Raw genomic sequence first — 9923 nt, 5'->3', positions numbered from 1 at the left:
TGTGGCTTGTGTAAAAAAGACAATTTCTGATGCTTCATTCTAACTATTCACGAGGCATTTCTTTATCTTTTTTACACAAGCCACAAAAAACGTCGTTTTTCACTGAAACCTTGTGAACGCACATAAAATGTCCGGATATACACGCGGGATTTTTGTTTCGAATTTTTTAACTTCTCGGAATTTGGATTTCGACAATGGGTGCATATGCACCTAGGAGCCAAAGGCAATTACCGTATAGGGCTGGACTATTTTGTTACCGCTAACAGAATATTATTCTGTTACCCTCCGGCCCTACATAGAGACGCGATCCTGCGAACCAATCCCCCTCGACCTAGTTTCTTCCCGCCGCTGCCCTGCCGCCGGCCACCTCCCGGCGCCCCGGCTTCTTCCCTCGCCGCCGGCCTCCTCCCGGCGCCCCGACTTCTTCCCTCGCCGTCGGCCACCTTCCCGCGCCCCGGCTTCTTGCCCTGCTGCCGGCCGCTTTCCCGCGCCCCGGCTTCTTGCCCTGCCGCCGGCCGCCTCCCCGCGCCCCGGCTTCTTGCCCCGCCGCCGGCCGCCTCCCCGCGCTCCGGCCAACGGCTAGATCCATCCGCCACGTTCCTGCGGCGCCCGCAGCCACGGCGCCCGGACCCCATCTCCACCTAACCCCGGCGACCCCAACTAGGCGCTCCCAGCCCCAGCGCCACCGACCCCTGCACTACGTCGTCCCATCTCCTCGACACCGGCGGTTGTGCCAAACTGCACCGCTGTGGCCAGCTCTCCTGCAACCGGCGGCGACTCTCCCTTCCTCCAGCGCGACCATCCGCCCTAGGTCGAGCAAGTTCAGAAATTGCAGCGCCCTGTAGTTCGTGGTATGAAAGAAGTAAAGTTCATCTTGTCTATAGATTACAGCTGTTGTTGATTGCCGATTTTGTTTTTGAGAATTCCACCGTTGATCCCAAGCTCCACGGGCATCTCATGCATTCTTTGGTCTGTGTGTGCAATTATTCTATTATGGAGATATCAGTTCATTACAGCGCCGCTCCGGCTTTTCTCCTACAACGAGACTTGCATATGGCTACAGGTTCATATCAAGGAAGTTTAGAAAAATTGTAGTGCCTTTTAGTTCATTGGATGAAAAATGCAAAGTTCATCTTGTCTAGTAGAGTTTGCTGCTGGTGTCCGTTCATTGTCGTTTTCGTTTTGGGAATCAAAACTTACTGCTAAGAACGGATGCAGTTTGATCTTGCACAAGTTGGAAATTCCCTGATGCTGAGTGTGTCCGTACAACCCTACGTCACACAAAGTATTGCGCTAGGTAATGGAGTTTAACTTTCTGCACACAGTCATAGAAATCTAATGTTCCTTAATTATCCAGACAAGTGAGAAAATGGAGAATCCCTCCGTTCTGCATAGTGCATTTTAGCAAGCTAGGAGTTTTTGTTTGTGTGGTAGTAAAAAGCTTGCTACAAATTGCTGAGTGCTTCCTTGCACGTGCCCATGGTGAAGAGATGTAGATTAATTGTGGCAGTGACTCTGAATGAGACTGAAGGTGCACAATTCTTGGGCCACATCTTGGTTTTCAAAAAAAATGCTGATACGTTTAGGAAAAGAAACCCCACACTTATTTCTTTTAACCATTTATCTACACTGGTATCCAGTCTGTAATATAGGAGTTTTGCTCCTTTGCTTTATTTGGTCAGTTAAGACTTCTTCAACTTGAGCTTCAGAATAGAGTAGCTAGACCTATCTGCCTTTACTGAATTTTGCTGGGAGCTAGTAGTACCTAAAAAGAGGAAGCTGGCATCTCCGTTTACCTAAACATGATAGCACGTGTGATGCTGCAGAATTTTGTTGGGGCTGGATGAGACTTTTGCCATACCCCTTGTATTTTTTTTGTTGTAGTCAGTCCACGTTTTAAAATCCTGTAAGGTTAGATATATCACCTAAAAAAGTTAAAAGTAAAAAATCTGTAAGTTTAGTGCGTGTGCAGCTACAATTTTGAGCTTCTTGTCCAGTCATACTAGTACTTCAGTGTTGATTCCATGTTTTTCTTGTAGTTAGCATTAAAGTGTCTACAATTCAGTTTTGCAGGAATGAGTGAGTGCCTTCATCCAAGACACGAGCGACGATTCGGCCTTGGCATCACAAACTGGTTCAGTTCGATCTCGCACGAGCGGGCAGGTCCTCGATGGCGTGTGCATCAGTTCCACCCTACGGTCGAAGGTGAGCGTACTCCTGGCCGCCTTCCCGCCGACGGGCACGTTCCTCCAATTGGTTGTCTTGCTTCCTCCTGCTTCTCTGCCAGCTAACATCAGCTTAATTCTTCTACTAGAAAAAAGGTGTGTGAATACAAGAGGATTGCAGTGATAAATTTTGGGCTGGGATTTTTCTCTCTAATAGATCTTCTCTGACATGCGGCTGCTGCAGCCACAGAAGCATCGGCACCCTTGATGGTGTACAGTTGCTGAATCCCTGTGTGTCACCCAACTAATGCTGCTTCCTGGCATTTAGACATGGTGCTACTGCTGCTGATGCGTGCGTTGGCTCTTGCCACCAGTACTGCTGCTGCTGATGTGTGTCGCTATTGGTCCGCTGCTGCTGATGTACTTCCGCTCTTGTACTGACAGTTCATGAATTTAGGAAGCTGCAACCTTTGACATTATTCTGTACTGAGATTTTGGTGCGAGAACAAGAACGTCGAGAGCATGTGCATGAACAAGTAGTTGTGCATGGGTAGAATTTATTGAGGATTCTAGAGAGCTGGGTTCAGCGAAAACGTTTACCTCAGTTCAGACTCAAGAGTTGCTGGTTTCGGTATTTCTTTACCTTCATGTGCAGTAACAAAGTGTGTGCATTTGGTGGTTTTGTGAAGGAGTTAAGCTTTTATTTGATTTTCAGTTCGGGTTTATAAATGGAATAAATTTATGTAGAATTCAAGGGACTTTGATTAGATTTGTACTGTTTGTTCATGGAAAAGGAATCTGCTCTTCTCTTTGTTGAAATTACAATATGTAGTTTTGCTCTCAGCATTGCAATTCCACATGTTTGTTATATTAATTATTAGTTTGTGTATCTAGCCGACTGTGTTGTGTATTCTGGTCAGTTCATGTGTGTATTGTGTTGCCCTCGAGCTATATGAGAGGCCGCCTGCGGAGCTGAGGAAGTCGCCGATCTGGTCGAGGCATGCTCTTATTCTCTATTTTCAGTAGCACAAAAAATTGAAAGTTCAAACGACAGACCTTGGTAAGTTCTCCTTGGCAAAACATCATCTCTCATATTTGTTCCTACTTTTGTAGGTTGCAGCTATGTTTATAAAGCGGTAAAGCGAAGCGAGGCGCTTGGGGGGCGCCTCACTGCTTAAGCGATAAAGCGTAAAGCGAGGCGACGCTTTAGACAGACTCTGAACCTGATGGGCAGTATAATAGAGCACCATTTAGTGAGACATATATATGTTGATTCTAATCCACCAGTGAGCCCATATATTCTGATCCATCCACTAAGCAGTAAGCAACTAGCCAATTGCTATAAGAGAGGCAGTAGCACCTAACAGCAGAGGAGTTGTGCATAGCATAACACACAACAGAGCAGAAAAGGCTGGTGCAGATCTGAGGAAGCTGCTGCCAGAGGAGAGAGGAAAGAGCTGAAAGCCTGGATATTTGCACGCTTTGGTTTTGGTTCTCTCTCTTTCTTTCCCCTCCTGTAACTGTTTCAAATGTGAGCCCAGCCCTGTTTCCCTGCCAGGAATCTCTGTACCCTGCCTGGCAAGTCTAAGGCGTCCTCTCTGCCTTAAAGCGCCAATCAGGACGCCTAAGCAGGCGCTTCAGACGCTTTAGTGTCTAAGGCGGACGCCTTAGACACATGTCTAAAGCGAGTTGGACGCTTTGAGCCTGGAGGGCGCTCTAACGCTTAAGCGTCGCTTAAGCGACGCTTTAGGGACGCTTTACAAACAGAGGGTTGCAGCAAAAACAAGATGCACAAGTTCATTTTTTTGTATGCTTTTCAGTACATCTACTTCTTGACGGTGAGTCATATTTCCTTTGTGTTTCCATCTTCATATATAGCACAAACAAGTGCTTGTGGTTATGCTTCAGAATGAGCACCGTACTGCCTCTTGGTTCAGTTCAATATATAATTTGTGTTGTCGCCGGGATGGAATTAGGTGTGGTGTACCATCAGTCACTACTGTTGATTTAACCAGTTTGGTATTACATGATAGTGGGCATCTCAAAAGTATTTTTATGTTTGATGCATGGCTTATCTTGATACTAGGCATCATGCCACTTTATAAAAGACATTTCAGGGATCAGACCATTCTACAGCCTAAATATTAAACTACACGCCACGAAATTAGTACCTTTGTGCTTGCTAGGTGTTTGCATATGTCTCTAAGAACCAAACAATACTAGTAACATCCTATATAGGGCCGTGAGTGTGCTATTAAGTTTGTTGATATGTTTCTTAAGGACAAAAATAGAAAAATTGCATCCTTTCAGTTCATCTTGGGGGTCAAGGACAAGTAAATTTAGTGTCATTGCTAAAATGTAGGCGCTCGCCACTGTCATCTCCGACCGGATCCAGCCTGGCTCCCCCTGGTTGCTAACACGGCTTGTGCTGCTATGGTGCTAGTGTGGATGGGTAACAAGTTCAACTACGAGTCCAGACCAAGTTCTGGTATGTTGCATGCTTCCCACACATTCCCTAGGAAAAATACTTCTTAGCATTCTACAGTTCTTTAGTTCATTCAGAGATAGGACTTGATCTTATCCATGGAAACAGAGTAGAGATAAAACATTAGGGTGGCGAAGTTGACCTGCCCAAGACCAAAACCGTATTCATAATACTGAACTAGAGTATACGATAAAAAATTAGTCAATATGTTCATCTTTTACAAACACGTACATGCTCAAAATTCTCCTTTGCATGTTATCTCAAAGACAACTAAGCAAAACTGAAATTGACTGATCAAGCCATGGCACTAAATTTCAGATATGACACAAAATGGTAGAAGAAATGTAAGTGACATGCCAAGTCTGAAGGTGGTAAATTTTGTAGTTATCTGGTTAGTAGTTTACGCTTTCTTAAATCTTCAGTTCTCTGGTTAGATAAATAATTGTCATCTTTGCAGAAATGCTGGCAGTCTACAAATTCTATTATTGGTAGTAGCTGTTCAATGTATATATTAGAAGAAGTAAAAAAGGAAAACAGTGGTGCCGTGCATGAGGACATGAGTTGGCACCACACAAAGCAGCAAATAATGTTGGTGGAGGCCATTCTGTAGGCTGCCTTCAGTGCTCGTGCCACGGCATTCACCGCCACCACTCCAGACCATTCACCATCGCCTCACGAGTCCGTTCAACAACGGAGGGGGTGTCGCGCTGTGGGTGGACGTGGTGTTGCACTGGAGTCCTCGATAGTTAGGGCTCCTTCATAGAGGAGCACAGGCGGCGGCTGGCAAAAATGCATGACACAGCGCTCCACCGGCCTTCCTCCTCTCGCTGGGAGGCTGTCAGCCTGTTGTTGACTCCTGTGTGCGTTTAGGGGCTGCACGCCCAAGCCGTTCACCTCCGCCACCGTAGGCCGTTCAATGATGCAACCATAGACCATTCACCTCCGACCCCCAATGTCGCACCAGATCGATGCACCCTTCAGTTCACCTTGTAGGCCTTTTCAGTTAACCTCGTAGGCTTTTTCGGGTTCACCTTGTAGGTTTGTATGCTTTTTTCAGTTCATCTTGTATTGTAATTTGCTGCCCAATTTGCTGTTGCTAAATGTTGTTATATGCTGACTACTATATATTGACATAAAAACTCAAAATAGTTCAGACCAAAAAAACAAGTTCAGAGAAGCCAACTTGACAAGTCCACCTTATAATTTGTATACTTTGTGGTTGTACTGCTGTAGTGTTTGCATAAGCTCTGACAGGTTTGGGGCTTCACTCTGTTAAGATTCAGGAGATAAATTTCCTATTGTGGGAAGAAATGTTGCGATATCATCATCATAATTAACTATCATCTATTTTATTTCCTGAAAAGACAAACTAGGTGTGTCAGTTCAGTATGTAAACTAACATCAGTACATGGCCTCCTGCGCGGCGGGATCCATAGTTGGCCTCTTGCCAAGTTCTGCTGCAGGTTTGAATCCCTTCAGTTCACTACGATCTCTCCTAGTAAGTTCAGTGTGTGTAATGATTTTTTTTTCCGTAAAATGCGGCAGTGGGCTGTGTATTCTGCCAACAGCCCCGCAGTGGCATCAGTTATGCTTTGTGCTCAGTATGAAATTAAACACGCTCTGTATTAGAAGTTCATGAGAAGGATTTGTTGAATTGGCAGTGTACTTTATCCAAACAACTATAAAAGAGGGATTATTGGCATGTAGAAACACGATCTCATGTACACATGTTTGGCCTTCTAAAAGCTCTAAGAGCAGCACCATCAGTTAATGAATTAACTAGGCACCAATAGGTAATCATGGTAGATAGTTTCAAGTGAAATGGCCGCCATTTCAAGAAAGAATAGTTCATCAAGGGTGGGGAGGAAGCTATATCTTCCCTAGGAACGTTTTTATTCAAAAAGCTAGTGCATGCCATGACCACTAATTCTTACGTATTGTCCTGTTAACCCAGAAAATTAGCAAAACTAAGTTTTGAATTTGCTTAATTTCCATCGAGTTACTCAAAGTTTTATGTCTTATGCTTTGTTGCTGCAGCGCCCCGGCCATTCACAGCCACCAGCTCGGGCCGATCAACAACATAGCGCTAAACTGTTCTACGCCATAGCTCAGGAGGTGCTAGCTTTTCCCCACCTTCCCTTGGATGTTCATCTCCTTCTCTTGTGTATATTCAGTTCAACATCTGGTGGTTCTTCAGGTCATCTTAGTGTGCATTTTCTTTTCATCTTGCAGGTGAAGGAGCTCCCCTTTGGTTCATCTTGTAGGTTTGTTTCGGCAGTACAAACACTTTGCCATTGTGAGTACAGATGTTTATCGCCATGTTCCATGGTTTTTGTTTTCTTATATACTGCTGCTCCATTCTATTCCATACTTATATGAGAATAATTGATGGTCTATAGGTGCTTGTTGAAATGCTTATGAGAACCAATTTTTGTTGTTTGTTATTTGGTATAATATGGCAAAGAAAGGATACCCTATGTTTCCTCTTGCCAAATAGCTTTATTTGAAGTTCCATTTTGCCAGCAAGTGTATGGTCAGATTCTCTTGAAAATGTTATAAAAGCCACAAGTGCTACAACGGTGCTGCCACACCTCCGGTTTCTCTTTGGTATATTTTCTATATGACTTGCACCAGTTCTTCAGTGCACGATTCGACAAAAAGACCATCAGTTCAATTACTAAATCACTAAAAAATCGTATTGCTACAAGTTCAATTGTTTCAGTTCGAGCGGGTGCACAAAACACAATGTCCTAGTCCGTACTATCCACATGTGTTGCAAGTTCAAGTGTTTCAGTTTGAACATTTGCTACCCTAGTCATTTGTTTGTTGCTACAATGTCATAGTCGTACTTCTCATTCTTGCATGAAACTTTTCTATACCATCGTGTTTATTTCTAAATGTCAGTCACTTTTTTCCCTTCAGGTGTTTGCTTAAATGCCTAAACAAAGATCAATTTTAGTTCAGTGCAAATATTATTTTAAGTTCAGTACAATTCCTTATTTTAGTGTGGGCAATCCTTCAAATGTCTTGCCTTTACTGCCTCATCCATCATATTGTTGCGAAAAGATTTGTTGCCCATGGCAACAGTAAACATTTTATGCATGAAAACTCATGTCTTTATCTGTTGGCTATTGGAAAATGTGTTCTGGATTGTAGATATCTTTCTATACTCTTTCTTGATGTCAGTACACAGAACAAAAAATATTACATCAAAGTGACAATGTTTAGGTAAGTATAGGGTACATGTATACAACATTTAACTGTAGTAGTAGTAGCAGTCTTGCTATGTAATACATTAGCGTGAACAGCTAGCGGTTCATCTTTCAAAATGGATTTATATATTATGTTAATAACCGGTGTGTGATGACCCACAAGTATAGGGGATCTATCGTAGTCCTTTCGATAAGTAAGAGTGTCGAACCCAACGAGGAACAGAAGGAAATGATAAGCGGTTTTCAGCAAGGTGTTCTCTGCAAGTACTGAAATAAGTGATAACAGATAGTTTTGTGATAAGATAAATTGTAACGAGCAACAAGTAACAAAAGTAAATAAAGTGCAGCAAGGTGGCCCAATCCTTTTTGTAGCAAATGACAAGCCTGGACAAACTCTTATAATAGGAAAAGCGCTCCCGAGGACACATGGGTATATCGTCAAGCTAGTTTTCATCACGCTCATATGATTCGCGTTCGGTACTTTGATAATTTGATATGTGGGTGGACCGGTGCTTGGGTGCTGCCCTTACTTGGACAAGCATCCCACTTATGATTAACCTTTATTGCAAGCATCCGCAACTACAATAAAAGTATTAAGGTAAACCTAACCATAGCATGAAACATATGGATCCAAATCAGCCCCTTACGAAGCAACGCATAAACTAGAGTTTAAGCTTCTGTCACTCTAGCAACCCATCATTTACTTATTACTTCCCAATGCCTTCCTCTAGGCCCAAATAATGGTGAAGTGTTATGTAGTCGACGTTCACATAACACCACTAGAGGTTAGACAACATACATCTTATCAAAATATCAAACGATTATCAAATTCACATGACTACTAATAGCAAGACTTCTTCCTTGTCCTCAGGAACAAACGTAACTACTCACAAAGTATATTCATGTTCATAATCAGAGGGGATATAATGTGCATAAAGGATCTGAACATATGATCTTCCACCAAATAAACCAACTAGCATCAACTACAAGGAGTAATCAACACTATTAGCAACCTACTAGCACCAATCCCAGACTTGGAGACAAGAATTGGATACAAGAGATGAACTAGGGTTTGGAGATGAGATGGTGCTGGTGAAGATGTTAATGGAGATTGCCCTCTCCTGATGAGAGGAGCGTTGGTGATGATGATGACGATGATTTCCCCCTCCCGGAGGGAAGTGTCCCCGGCAGAACAGCTCTGCCGGAGCCCTAGATTGGTTCCGCCAAGGTTCCGCCTCGTGGCGGCGGAGTCTCATCCTGAAAAGTTGCTTCTGGTTTTTTTCTCATTGAAATACTTCATATAGCAGAAGATGGGCGTCGGAGAGCCACCAGGGGGCCCACGAGGTAGGGGGGCGCGCCCAGGGGGGAGGGGCGCGCCCCCACCCTCGTGAGCAGGGTGTGGGCCCCTCTGGCCTTCATCTTTGGCGACTATTTTTCTTTATTTCTTTTAAGATATTCCGTGGAGTTTCAGGACTTTTGGAGTTGCGCAGAATAGGTCTCCAATATTTGCTCCTTTTCCAGCCAGAATTTCAGCTGGCGGCATTCCCCCTCTTCATGGTAAACCTTATAAAATAAAAGAGAAAAGCCATAAGTATTGTGACATAACGTGAAATAACAGCCCATAATGCGATAAATATCGATATAAAAGCATGATGCAAAATGGACGTATCAACTCCCCCAAGCTTAGACCTCGCTTGTCCTCAAGCGAAAATCCGATAATAATAAATATGTCCTCATGTTTACAGGTAGAGGCGTCGATAAAAAAATAAAATACGGACATGAAGGCATCATGATTATTTTCATAACAGCAACATATATAGATTTGTCATATGATTACTTATGTTCAAGTGATGATCTTTTCACAAAGCCAAAGTATGAATCATAAACCTTATTGAGCACCAACAAATTATAATCTCAGTCATTGAAGCAATTACAATTTATCATAACATCGGAAAGAGTCTATGTTAGAGCTTAAAAGCAAGTCCACATACTCAACTATCACTTAGTCCTTCATAATTGCTAACACTCACGCGATACTTGTGGTTACGGAGTTTTAATCGG

The 9923-nt window shown here is 43.4% G+C and overlaps 1 long non-coding RNA gene across 9 annotated transcripts; it reads left to right on the top strand.

Moving 5' to 3' along the window:
* The first annotated feature begins 509 nt into the window (after positions 1-509).
* Positions 510-7089, top strand: LOC119364803. 9 transcript variants are annotated; one of them, XR_005175149.1, is made up of 5 exons: positions 514-851; positions 2066-4653; positions 6015-6113; positions 6688-6765; positions 6883-7089. It is a non-coding gene; the product is annotated as an uncharacterized LOC119364803 (long non-coding RNA). The 9 variants fall into 9 exon arrangements; XR_005175145.1 differs by having other exon boundaries at positions 510-851; positions 2066-2205; positions 2315-6765; XR_005175148.1 differs by having other exon boundaries at positions 511-851; positions 2066-2205; positions 3086-6765.
* Positions 7090-9923: the final 2834 nt, after the last annotated feature.

This window comes from Triticum dicoccoides, chromosome 2B, assembly GCF_002162155.2.
Source record: "Triticum dicoccoides isolate Atlit2015 ecotype Zavitan chromosome 2B, WEW_v2.0, whole genome shotgun sequence".
Classification (NCBI taxonomy): Eukaryota; Viridiplantae; Streptophyta; class Magnoliopsida; order Poales; family Poaceae; genus Triticum; species Triticum dicoccoides.
This window is presented reverse-complemented; position numbering and strand designations above follow the sequence as displayed.